The sequence below is a fragment of the Lathyrus oleraceus genome, chromosome 6, assembly GCF_024323335.1.
Source record: "Lathyrus oleraceus cultivar Zhongwan6 chromosome 6, CAAS_Psat_ZW6_1.0, whole genome shotgun sequence".
Lineage (NCBI taxonomy): Eukaryota > Viridiplantae > Streptophyta > Magnoliopsida > Fabales > Fabaceae > Lathyrus > Lathyrus oleraceus.
Window position 1 is genome coordinate 161,541,788 of NC_066584.1, and position 13,813 is coordinate 161,555,600.

Sequence of the window (13,813 nt, forward strand, 5' to 3'; positions counted from 1 at the left end):
GAACGATATCTAGCAACACATCACTGCTACCCAAGACACGAAAATGTCATGTGATCTGACAAATCCTTCTGTGATAATAATTATGTGTATAATTACCCTTTTGCCCTTATGTCTATATTGAACACAAGGCATAGACTGTGTCATCCCTGTCCAGATCAATATTGGGCCCATAGACATTTATCCTGTTACGCAGGATGGGCAAATTCCATCTAGGTCACTCATGTCCCTTAGCATGCTTCGTGGAGTACCCATCAACTGTCTTTATGGTCATCCAATTACAGATAATGTTTGATCAGCAATAAGGCACTCGACTCTACATCTAGGGTCCATAGTGGTTTCAGGTCAAAGGGTGGTATACACCATTATCACCATGAGAATAACTTATGACACTTTGCATAACATTCTATATAGTATTCTCATAGCGGGTCAATCCAGTATAAATATTACTCTTAATATTCATACCTATGTTTAAGACTCTATAACTCTTTATCCACGATCCATGAGATGTGATCATCAATCTATAAACATAATAGTCTTCATGCTTTAATGTTATCCCACTTCACAATAAAGCTTGACTACGGATACTTTAAGAATAGTGTCCTTATGTTTAATGTGATCTCATGATTAAGTCATACTTGATACATTAAACGGACTAGCTATTCTAGGGACTTTATTAAACAAACATAATAAAGAAAAAGCCTTTTATTATTAATAATTTGATAAAAGTACCAAAAGTATTGGCCTTTAGGACTTACACCAACAATCTCCCACTAGCACTAGAGCCAATCAGGCATACCCCTAATGCCCATAGATCTAGTATGGCCATCATGCTTCTGCTGCGCAAGAGGCTTTGTCAGTGGGTCAGCAGTATTGTCAAGTGTAGGTACTCTGCATATTTTCACATCTCCTCTATCTATTATCTCTCGAATGAGGTGATAACGCCTAAGTATGTGTTTGGATCGTTGGTGAGATCTAGGCTCCTTAGGTTGTGCGATAGCACCATTGTTATCACAATAGAGACCAATGGGATCTACAATGCTAGGAACTATGTCAAGTTCACTAATGAACTTTTTTATCCAAACAGCTTCCTTTGTTGCACTTGAGGCAGCAATATACCCGGCCTCGGTTGTAGAATCAGCAACTGTATCTTGCTTTGAACTTTTCCAACTCACAGCGCCACCGTTTAAGCAAAACACATAACCAGATTGCGATCTAAAGTCATCCTTATCTGTCTGGAAGCTAGCATCGATGTATCCAATTACAACCAACTCTTCCTGACCTCCATATATCAAGAATGAGTCCTTAGTCCTTCTCAAATACTTAAGGATATTCTTGACAGCTACCCAATGGGCATCACCAGGATCAGATTGATACCTACTCGTGGCACTTAAAGCATATGAGACGTCTGGTCGAGTACATAACATGGCATACATGATAGATCCTATTGCAGATGCATATGGAATCTTATTCATGCGATCCCTTTCTTCCTTAGTTGAAGGGGATTGTGTTTTTGATAGACACATGCCATATTGCATAGGTATGAATCCTTTCTTGGAATCATGCGATCCCTTTCTTCCTTAGTTGAAGGGGATTGTGTTTTTGATAGACACATGCCATATTGCATAGGTATGAATCCTTTCTTGGAATCATGCATATTAATATATACGGACTCTAACTTAGCCCAAGCAGTTTTTGTGATCTATTTCTATAGATTCTGATTCCTAATATATAGGCTGCTTCACCTAAGTCCTTCATAGAAAAGCATTTCCCCAACCAAGACTTTACTTGTTGCATGGTAGGGACATCGTTTCCAATGAGTAATATGTCATATACATATAATACCAGGAAAATGATCATGCTCCCACTAACCTTCTTGTAGACACAAGGCTCATCTTTGTTCTTGATGAATCCATATTGTGTTACCGTTTCATCAAAACGAAGATTCCAGCTTCTGGAGGCTTGCTTCAATCCATAGATTGATCTTTGTAACTTACATATCTTTTGGGCTTCTTCTGGTATGTCAAATCCTTCAGGCTGTGTCATGTACACATCCTTAAGAAGATTCCCATTAAGGAAAGCAGTTTTGACATCCATCTGCCATATTTCATAATCATGATATGCAGCGATAGCAAGTAAAATCTGAACAGATTTAAGCATTGCAACTGGTGAAAAGGTTTCATCATAGTCAACCCCATGAATTTGTTTATATCCTTTTGCAACCAGTCTTGCCTTTTAGGTATGTACCTTACCATCCATGTCAGTCTTCTTTTTGAAGACCCACTTGCATCCTATAGGGTTAACTCCTACAGGAGGCTCTACCAAGGTCCAAACATTGTTTGTGTACATGGAATCCATTTCAGATTTCATAGCTTCTAGCCACTTCTCATACTCGGGACCAGTTATGGCCTCTTGGTAGGTCACAGGCTCATCTTGATCCATGACTAATACATCACCTTGATCAGTTATGAGATATCCATATCTCTCAGGTATGTGACGTATCCTGCTTGACCTACGCTGGTCTTGTTCTACTTGAGCAGGTTGCTCTTCCACAACTACTTTTGTTTCCTGCTCTAATTCCTCCATAGGTGTATCTATGCTTTGTGATTCTTGAATTTCTTCAAGCTCTACTTTCCTCCCACTGATTCCTTTGGAAATAAAATCCTTTTCTAGGAAAACTCCAGTTCGAGCGACAAACACTTTGCCCTCAGAAGGATTGTAGAAGTAATACCCTCTTGTTTCTTTAGGATACCCCACAAATAACCATTTGTCAGATTTGGGCTCAAGCTTAGTTGAAATTTGTTGTTTCACATAAACTACGCAACCCCAAATCTTCATGTAAGACATATGTGGTTTCTTACCACTCCATATCTCATATGGTGTCTTCTCAACCTTTTTGGATGGAAGACGGTTAAGTGTGTAAGCTGTTGTCAATAGTGCATGTCCCTAAAAGGAGTTTGGAGGATCGGTGTGACTCATCATGGATCGGAACATGTCTAACAGGGTTCGATTTCTTCTCTCAGATACACCATTCCATTGGGGTGTTCCAGGAGGAGTAAGTTGGGATAGGATCCGACACTCTTTCAGATGGTCATCAAACTCTAGGCTTAAATACTCACCACCTCGATCTGGTCGAAGAGTTTTAATATTCTTACCTAGTTGGTTTTGTACTTCATTTTTGAATTCCTTAAACTTTTCAAAGGACTCTGATTTGTGTTTCATTAAATACACATAACCATATCTACTGAAATCATCAGTAAATGTGATGAAGTACTGAAAACCTCCTCTGGCTGGTATGTTCAGTGGTCCACATACATCAGTATGTATGAGGGCCAAAAGATCATTAGCTCTTTCACCTTTTCCTGTGAATGGAGACTTTGTCATCTTTCCAATTAAACAAGATTTGCATGTCTCATATGATTCATAATCAAAAGAGTCCAACAGTCCATCTTTATGGAGTTTGGAAATTCGTTTCTCATTTATGTGGCCTAATCGACAATGCCAAAGGTAAGTTGGATTTAAATCATTAGGTTTCATCCTTTTAGTATTAATGTTATAAATAGGCATTTCAAGATCAAGGACATATAGTCCATTGTTCATTTGTGCAGTAGCATAGAATATATCATTCAAATAAATTGAGCAACAATTATTCTTTATTATAAATGAAAAACCAAACTTGTCCAAACAAGAAACGGAAATAATATTCCTGCTAAATGCAGGTACATAATAACAATTCTCTAACTGAATTATTAAACCACTAGGTAAAGTCAATACATAAGTTCCTACAGCTAAAGCAGCAACCTTTGCTCCATTGCCAACTCGTAGGTCGACTTCACCTTTTGCCAAATCTCTGCTCCTTTTTAGTCCCTGCACATTGGTACAAATGTGAGAACCGCATCCAGTATCTAATACCCATGATGCAGAAGTAGATAAATTAATTTCAATAACAAAAATACCTGAAGTTGAAGTCTCTACTCCATTCTTCTTATCTTCCAGGTACTTTGGGCAGTTTCCCTTCCAGTGTCCGGTCTTACCGCAATGGAAGCAGGTACCTTATTTTGCTATGCCTCCACTAGGCTTCAAAGCAGCAACAGTGGGTTTGGGTTTGGAAACTTCCTTGCCTTTCCCTTTATCACCCTGCTTGGTGGGCCTTTTGTTCTGTCTCTTTCCATTTCCGATCATCAGAATGGACTTCCCTTTTGACTTCAGATTCTACTCAGCAGTTCTTAACATGGCTAGCAGTTCAGGAAGAGATTTGTCCATATCATTCATATTGAAATTTAGGACAAACTGACTGAATCTATCTGGCAACGCTTGCAAGATCAAATCAGTCGCAAGTTCCTTTCCGAGGGGAAAACCTAACCTCTCAAGGTTTTCTACATACCCAATCATCTTGAGCACATGGGGACCTACAGGGGCTCCCTCAGCTAACTTGCCTTGAAAAAGATCTTTTGAAACTTCAAACCTTTCATGCCTTGCTTGCTCTTGATAGAGCATCTTCAGGTGTTCGATCATATCGAACGCTGCCATGTTCTCATGTTGCTTTTGCAACTCTGAGTTCATGGTAGCTAGCATGAGACAAGCAGTTTCATTGGCATCATCGACATGCTTCTTATAAGCATCTCTTTCTGCCTTAGGTGCAGAACTAGGAGGTTCCTCTTCAGGAACAGGTTTCTCCAAGACATACAGCTTTTTATCATGTTTGAGGACAATCCTCAGATTTCGGTGCCAATCTAGAAAATTTGTCCCAGATAATTTTTCCTTGTCAAGGATTGATTGCAAAATGTTGTTAGAGGTGTTTGTTGTCATGGTAATCTACATGAAAATAATGAAAATATAAGTATCAATAACATATTTAATTAGGCTTTTAATTAAATATGCTCCCACTATTTTACTCAAAACAAATGAACTTCACCATTTGATTCGAAAAATCCAGTTGGAAGATTTTCTAGTGGGTCGAGATCCATATTTCACTTTGTTTTAAGTCCGCGTAGGCGGATTACACAAAACTAGGTTATTTAGGTAGGAACTCCTTCCAATTGTATCTAATACAACTCTCGAATATTTTAGTTGGGTGAATAACTCCTTATTCCAATCCATCACATGGATCATTTCCAACTCTTGCTTCTAAACATATATAATCTTATTATAATTTGTTTAGTTAAGTTTGACCCATTGTTTTAACAATTGGATATTACAATTATCCCATCGCACCTTACTAATATAGAACATGCACCTCGCGTAGGAGAAACCTACATTATCCGATACTAGTCTTGATGAGTGCTAAAACTTGGAAAGCATAAACTTAATATTTAATTTGAGGGAATTTGCAATTATTCTGATCTCACCGACTTATTTATCATATAAATCGTCTCTCACATGCATCAACATACATTCACATGCATCAACATACATACATAATGAAACAGTTATGACCCCTAGCGCAATTGTTCTCCCAAACCAATGAGAGAACCTAAGCTAACCTAATAACGATCTAAGCTTCTCCAAGCAAGATCTTCAAGGTTGTCCTCCTTTGATATTGACTTCTTCTCTTTCTTCATAACGTTACATTACATAAAAGAAACTCGTTTTACATACGAGGGAGTGAGATGAGAAAATAAGTTACATTATGAGATTAAAAGAGAGGCACGACACGCAGGTCGTATTTTAAAAACCCAAAACAAAATGAAGGAAAACTAAGGCCATAACCGATCACCATAAGACAATAATAACAAAAACATTATTATTATTAATTTTAATTCTTTTAATTAATTAAAACCAAATTAAATTTCGGCGACCGATCACACTACGCAGAGTTAGTCGGGGGTCCGCTGCCCGGTCAGCGGGAATGGGTGTTCTGCTGCCCGGTCAGCGGACGGGTCAAGGGGGCAGCGCCCCTTGCAGGGTTGAAGGGGCAGCGCCCCTGGCCGAAAATTTTAATGAACAATTCATTTACAATCGACGTCGTTTTTCGCATCAACACTTGACACTTTAAAGCACAACCCTTGTGCCATCATTAACCCTAATCGCATAACTTTTTGACAACACAACCCTTGTGCCGTCATTAACCCTAATGCATAACACAACCCTTGTGCCGTCATTAACCCTAATGCATAACTCTTTGACAACACAACCCTTGTGCCGTCATTAACCCTAATGCACCAATTTCAGACCGTCAAACACATCTCGATTGTTGATTCAGTATGATTGATGAACACGTCATTGCTTCACCATACTAATGTCGGATCAAGAAGCAAACGACCATTCATCGCTCAAAGGAAAACAACCATTAAGTGTTTGAATGAATGAAACATAAACAATATATCATATATATATCGTATTTTGCATCAGGATTACTTATATCATATATATAACTTGATCATTCTTAATTTTATTACTCGTTTATTCTTTGATTCATTCTGTCTTTTAATCGTATTAATACAGAAAATAAATAGCTATCAGATGCATGGTTTCGTAAGTGGCTCTGATACCACTGAAGCAGAAGGGCGATCCAAAACGCAGCGGAATTTAAAATTTCTCCTGTAATGATCCTTATGAATGGGCATGATCAGTGATAGAATCGTTACCTCTTGTGGCGATCACGAACGTTGAATGATGACAACGCCTCTATTTAGTCCACACGAACGGATTCCTTCAATCTCAGTGCTAGCTGCTACGAATGAAGGCTTTGAGTGAGAGAGAGAGAGAGAGAGAGAGAGAGAGAAACGAAATTGCAAGTGTGACAATGCATTTACACAAGGGTTCTATTTACAGAACCACTTGTGTGGGCTGCAAGCTAAAAAGCCCACTCAAGTGTATATGGCCCATATCTTATAATATGCCAAAATCACTTAAGCGCGTGGTACCTTACCATATTTCGTATTCTACTTAAGTACACTGTACCATACAATGTTTTATAATTCACTTAAGGGCACCGTACATTACGGTATTCCTTAATTACTATTTCTCTCATCAATTCGTCCTTTGTGTGTGACCCTATAGGTTTTCGCGGCATTGGCAATTATATTAAATCACGTATTTAACATAATAAACAGTGAGTGGTATCTAGCAACACATCACTGCTACCCAAGACACGAAAATGTCATGTGATCTGACAAATCCTTCTGTGATAATAATTATGTGTATAATTACCCTTTTGCCCTTATGTCTATATTGAACATAAGGCATAGACTGTGTCATCCTTGTCCAGATCAATATTGGGCCCATAGACATTTATCCTGTTACGCAGGATGGGCAAATTCCATCTAGGTCACTGTAACACCCCAAAATTTGCCCTCCTCATTCATGCATTCATTTAGCATTTCATATTGCATTTCATCATGTCAATAAGAATTAGATCCAAGAAACTTTAAAAAAATAATAATAATAATAATAATAATTTTTTACAAAAAAATAAATAAATAAATAAAAATAATAATAAAAAAATAAATAAAATATAATAGAAAAAACTTGGACTTGGACCTCTCTTATTTGAGCCCACAAAGCCATGAAAATCAGGTTATAAAAGAGGGAGATCAGACAGAAAAAGGAAGAGAAACAAAGACACTCTGAGGTTTCCTTTGAACAAAACCCTGGACAAAACCTGAAGAGAAACCTGACAGAGAACTCAGAGCAACCCCCAGGCAGCTCTGAAAAATTCAATCTGACTCACACATTTTCATCTCACGCAAACCCTAACATTGCCTTGCAAACCCAGCCGTGCCATTTGATTTCAACCGGTCTCTCCCATCAGACTCTTGCAGAGATGGTTTGCGTGGTTTTCCCACTTTATTTGTGGGATACCCCCTGGAGGTTCATTCCGATTACCTGTACTGACTCACCTTTCTTTGATGGCATTAGCTTGGGAGATCCCTGGGTTTCTTACTCCTTTAATTGCTGTTACTTCGGATCTTTATCCGTGTGGTACTTTTACCTCTTTTCCGCATTTTATCGCTTTCTTAGCTGGAAGAACTCGATAGGAGGCATTTGTTTTCTTTTGTTTATTTACTTCTGAGCCCCTTGTTGGCACATTTACTTTATACATGTTTGTTTTGTATGTGTTCGTATCCCTGCAGGTAGCGCGGTTCCTTCGTCAAGGACTGCCTTTTTGCCCTTGAGCATCCCAAACTCTAAAACCCAAAGCAACACGTTAACTCCTTCTACTACAGGCGAGTAAGTCTCCAAAGGTCGAGCATCCGGTAGATTGCGTAGTGACGTCGTTCGTCCAAAACCCAATCTATAACCCCATAGTTAGCCGAACTACGGCTTGCTCTGATTCTCATTCCAGATGAGATACGTAGGCATAAGACGCGATGTCTTAGCGAGCACACATCCCCCCAACCTATAGGTCAGCCGAGCTACGAAGACTCTGATTCTCATATTCAGATGAGATACGTATGCAATGGATGCGACATCCGCGCGAGTCATTTTCATTTAAGCCTTTTTTTTAGTAAATAACACATTAGATAAACCCACACCCTTTAGACAAGAACTACAAAAGTGGATCCCGTAGAGTACTACGGATGCGTAGGGGTGTTAATACCTTCCCTTCGCATAATCGACTCCTGAACCCAAGATTTGGTTGCAAGACCCCGTCTTGTCCTTTCCTCTTTCAGGTTTACTTCGAGCGTTTCCTTTCCCTCCTTTGGGATGAATAACGCACGGTGGCGAATCTTCTGTCATTTTCTTTCGCCGGTTGTCTCTTTTTCGCATACTGTATTTTTCAGGTTGCGACAGCTGGTGACTCTACTGGGGATTGAAAGAAGTTGACCTCTTGCTGGTCCATCTTCCCTAAGCGAGTCCCTTCTAGCTAGTGTGATTTCTTGTTTATTGGGTGTTCATGCTTTTGTACATTTATTTGCTTACCTGCTTGCATGCATTTGTTGTATCTGTTGGATCTGTTTGTTTGTTTGTTGGGATGGGGTGTTCTATGAGAGATAAGCCCATTACCCAGGCTTGAGTGTACACACAGGTTTTATAGTGGATAATCATGAGGCTTACGTGGCGTGTTGCTACGTTAAGTCGTTCGTGAAGAACCACACCCAGACGAGGTTTCTTTTGGATATATTATGTCTTACGGGTGTTCCGTAACGGTAGGATGTTCCTCTAGAAATCGTTGACTCTGGTGACCATTTCCCGAGAACTCAGTCGAGGCCTCTCCTCCGAGACGTGATTATGTTAGCTCTGGTGGGTGCATTCTCGCTGCTCAATCCGAGGATCCCGAGTCTGGGAACTTGCTATTAGGATGTCCTGTTGAGGGGAGTCAATGGAGGCCTTTTGTCCCATAATAATACCAAACCTTCAGTGGTAAACGTATTATTCGCGACTGAAGGGCTGAAGCTGACGAACTTCTGTTCTTAGAACCTACCAGTGAGGGGCGGGCTAAATTCAGGAAACCTTAACCTCCAACCAACCCGGTTTTCTGGAGCAGAGTTTTGGTCTTGTATTATATTCCTCAGTGAATTTCTCTCCAAGCAGTGCAACTTGACAGATATTCAAGCGGATCCGTCAATTCTGATTGACATGCCTTTGCATTGCATAACATCATCTGCATATTTGCATCCAACATCTCATGCTTATTCATTTGCAGGGTATTCCCTTTCAAAACGGGGGTGCCTTAAAACTGAACAAGCAATGCATCGCATACCATGCATATTAACCCTTGTCTGTTTTGCAGGTGCCACCGCAGTGTCTAATGTTTGTTCCCTGTATCAGGCCGTTATTGGTCCCATGCGAGTCCACAGGTACCCGACAAAGGAAAATCGTCCACAGCTAACGATGGACCAAGTACAAAAAGAGCTGGCTGATATGCGTGAAAGGATGGATCAGTTCATGACATTGATGACTGGTATGGCAGAAGGCCAGGAAAAGCTGAGGGAATTGGTTGAGCAACCGAGACCCGATCCGGAGGTGGAGATACCAAATGCTGAGGGAAACCCTAGTAACCCTGGGAATGCTGATAACCCTGTGAACACTGGTAACGCGGGTAACGCAAATGCTGATGGAAACCCGGGTAATGTTGGCAACACAGGGAATGTTGGAAATGGTATTGGCGGAAGGTACAATGTGAATCAAGGAATTCGGATTAACGGGCGCCCCGTTACTGAAGATTATCAGTATGATCAATTTTCTTTGCACGACGAGGCCCTCGAGACCACTCGCCGTATGGATGAGCTTACTGAGAAGCTCAAATCTTTGGAGTCTCAAAATTCCTTAGGCTTTGATGTCACAAATCTTGGTCTGGTTCAGGGAGTAAGGATTCCTCACAAGTTCAAACCCCCTACTTTTGAGAAATACAACGGGGCTTCTTGCCCACGCACTCATCTCCAATCTTATCTGGGAAGGTTGGGAGCTCACACGGAAGATGAAAAGCTATGGATGTACTGTTTTGAAGACAGCCTAACTAGAGCTTCTCGTGAATGGTATTCTCATTTGTCTCGTACTACCATCAAAAGCTGGAAAGACTTGGCAGAGGCTTTTGTCAAGAAATATCAATACAACTTGGACATGGCTCCAAATCGGACCTTGTTGCAAGGTATGTATCAGACTGCCAAGGAAACCTTTAGAGTGTAAGCTCAGCGTTGGAGACAGATTGCTGCGTCCGTCCAACCCCCTATGTCTGAAAGGGAGATGGCGGACATGTTCATGAACACTCTTCAAGGCAATTATATTGAGAGATTGGCTGCTTGCCCGTCAATCAACTTTGCAGAGATAGTAATTGCTGGAGAAAGAATCGAGAGTCTGTTGAAGATGGGCCGAATTCAAGACAATAGTGCTTCCAACTCGTCAGGTCCCAAGAGACCGTTTGCTGGTAACGGTCAGCGAAGAAAAGAAGGCGAGGCAAGCGTTGTGTATGCCGGCAGAGGCACGGGTAGAGGACGCCCTAATTATTATCAAGGTCAAGTGGCCGCAGTCACTATTCCAACACTTGTTCCTCAACCGCAATATCATCCGCAACAACAACCCAGGTACAACAATCAACAACAAGGAGGTAATCCGGGTCAGCAGAGACACTATCAACAACGTCCAAGGCAGACGGACCGGGTCATCGAGCCAATCCCAATGCCTTATTCAGTATTACTTCCCAAGCTGATTGACATGAATTTGGTTACGTTGAGAACTCTGGCCCCACCAATCGATCCCAATAATTTGCCTAGAGGTTATGATGTCAACGCCAGATGTGCTTTTCACTCCAACGCACCTGGCCATACTACAGATAATTGCAAGGCTCTCCAGTTAAAGGTACAAGATTTGAGAGATGCCCAGGCTATCAAGTTTGCTCTGGTGCCTAATGTTATCCAGAACCCGATGCTGGCTCACGGCGGGCAGAGGATTAATACTGTTGATAGTGGGGAAACTTTGAATTTGGTTTCTGATGTGACTAAGGTGAAGACTTCGCTATCGGTGGTTAAAGACAGACTTCTGAAAGGAAAGATTTTCCCGGGCTGTGGGGAAGAATGCAGAAATTGTCAAGCTGCCGAAAACGGATGTGACAGTTTGAGAAGGGGTATTCAAAAAACTGATAGATGAAGGTTGTCTTCAGTTCGATCAGGCCCGTCCAGTGAAGAATGATGTATCGACGGTGACGTTTTATTTCACTCCTGAAGAAATATATGTTCCCGAGAGACTCGCTCCGACAATAATATATTTCCCAGAAAGTACAGAACCAGCAGCGGTGAACATCGAAAGTTCAGCACCAGTTGCAATTTACTCTGACAGCCCTCAACCGACTTTGGTTGGTCCGATCACCATCACAATACCAGGACCCGTTCCGTATGAGAAAGACAGTGCTATCCCGTGGCACTATGGGGCTGATATCTACTGCCAGGGGCAGAAAGCTAACGAAGAAGACATTGACATTGGTAGCTCCGATGTAGACAATGTTGGAGGGGTTGGTGGCTTCACTCGCAGTGGACGCCTATTTGCACCATCAACATTACGCGCGAATACTAAAGCCGAGGCAGCTGCCAAGTCTAAAGGGAAACAGATGGCCGCCGAAGAGGTTACTACTGAGGAAGATCCTCCGAAGACCGCATTCGAGAAAGAAGTGGATGAGTTTATGAGGATTATCAAGAAAAGTGACTACAAGTTAGTCGACCAGCTAAATCAGACACCCTCAAATATCTCCATTCTCTCACTATTGCTGTGCTCTGAGGCGCACAGAGCAGCCTTGTTGAAAGTACTGAATATGGCCTATGTTCCACCGGAGATAACTGTTCACCAGCTGGAGTCGGTAGTTTCCAATATAAACGCTAGCTGGGGGCTACGTTTCATCGATAATGACCTGACATCTGAGGGCAGGAATCATAACAAAGCCTTGCATATCACAATGGAGTGCAAAGGGGTGATGCTTTCTCATGTTTTGGTTGATACAGGCTCTTCTCTGAATGTTCTTCCAAAGAAAGCCTTAACGAAGTTGGATTGCGATGACACCATCCTGAGGCCAAGTAACTTAGTTGTGAGGGCTTTTGATGGCTCTAAGCGAGCTGTTTGTGGCGAAGTTGAGTTGCCAGTTAAGATTGGACCGCAGGTATTCAAGAGTACCTTTTATGTGATGGATATCTAGCCTGCCTATAGCTGTCTGCTAGGTCGACCCTGGATTCATGTTGTCGGTGTTGTTACTTCTACCCTCCACCAGAAGCTCAAATATGAACTAGAAGGTCAGGTCGTCACTGTCTGTGGTGAAGAGGATATTTTTGTTAGCCACCTGTCTACATTTAAGTATGTAGAGATGGACGGCGAGATGCACGAGATGCTGTGTCATGGCTTCGAAGCCATAAACATCAATGAGGTCGCGCCCGAAGCTGTCTTTTCACCTGAGTTTGAGAAGGTCGGGACTTCTATCTCTTCATACAAGCAAGCTGTCGAAGTGGTTAAAGATGGTAATGCCCAAGGCTGGGGCAAATTTGTGGAGCCAGTCATCAAAGAAGACAAGTTTGGATTGAGGTATGCTCCGGGATCTCAGAAGAATGAAACCGGTACTCTCTCCAGCGGGGGTTTGGTTTCTCCCCACATCGTCAATGCTGCAGATGAAGACAAGGCTGACAGCGACTGTGACTTAGATAGCTGGATTCGCCCGTGTGTCCCGGGAGAAAAGCTCGACAATTGGTCGTCTGAAAAAACCGTCCGGGTTACTCTACTGAAAGAGTGATTTTTATTGTTTTCCTTTATTACATGCATAATAAAGTCTTACACTTTGCCCAAGGTGTAACGGCTCATTTGTAGGGCCATCCATTTAGTTACATTTCGCAATTATTTTTATCATCAATAAAGGACGGCTTTTGCAAACAATTTTGTGTTCTCTTTCTTTCAGTTTTTTTACTTTTACAAAAAAAAATGGCAATGTTTCTTTTTTCGTTTTTTCTTTCTTTCCAAAAAAAAATCTCTCATTCTAAGGTAAAGCATGATCCTCCATCATGCAGAGCGGACCACCCGGATCTCACTATTAACGACACTGCTATGGCCAAGTATGACTTCGACAATCCTATCTTTTAAGCCGAAGAAGGGGTTGAGGAAGATTGTGAATTGCCTGAAGGGTTAGCCAGATTGTTGAAACAGGATGACCGAGCTATTACACCTTATCAGGAGGTGATTGAGACCGTCAACATCAGTACCGCAGACGACAAGAAAGAGATCAAGATCGGGGCAAGTCTACAGGCCGAGAGGAAAGACCGTTGATCATGTACTTGACTGTGTTAGAAAGGTCAATGGGTTGTGTGCTCGGTCAGCATGACGAGTCAGGTCGAAAAGAGAATGCAATATACTACCTTAGCAAAAGTTTACTGACTGTGAACAAAGATACTCATTGCTCGAGAAA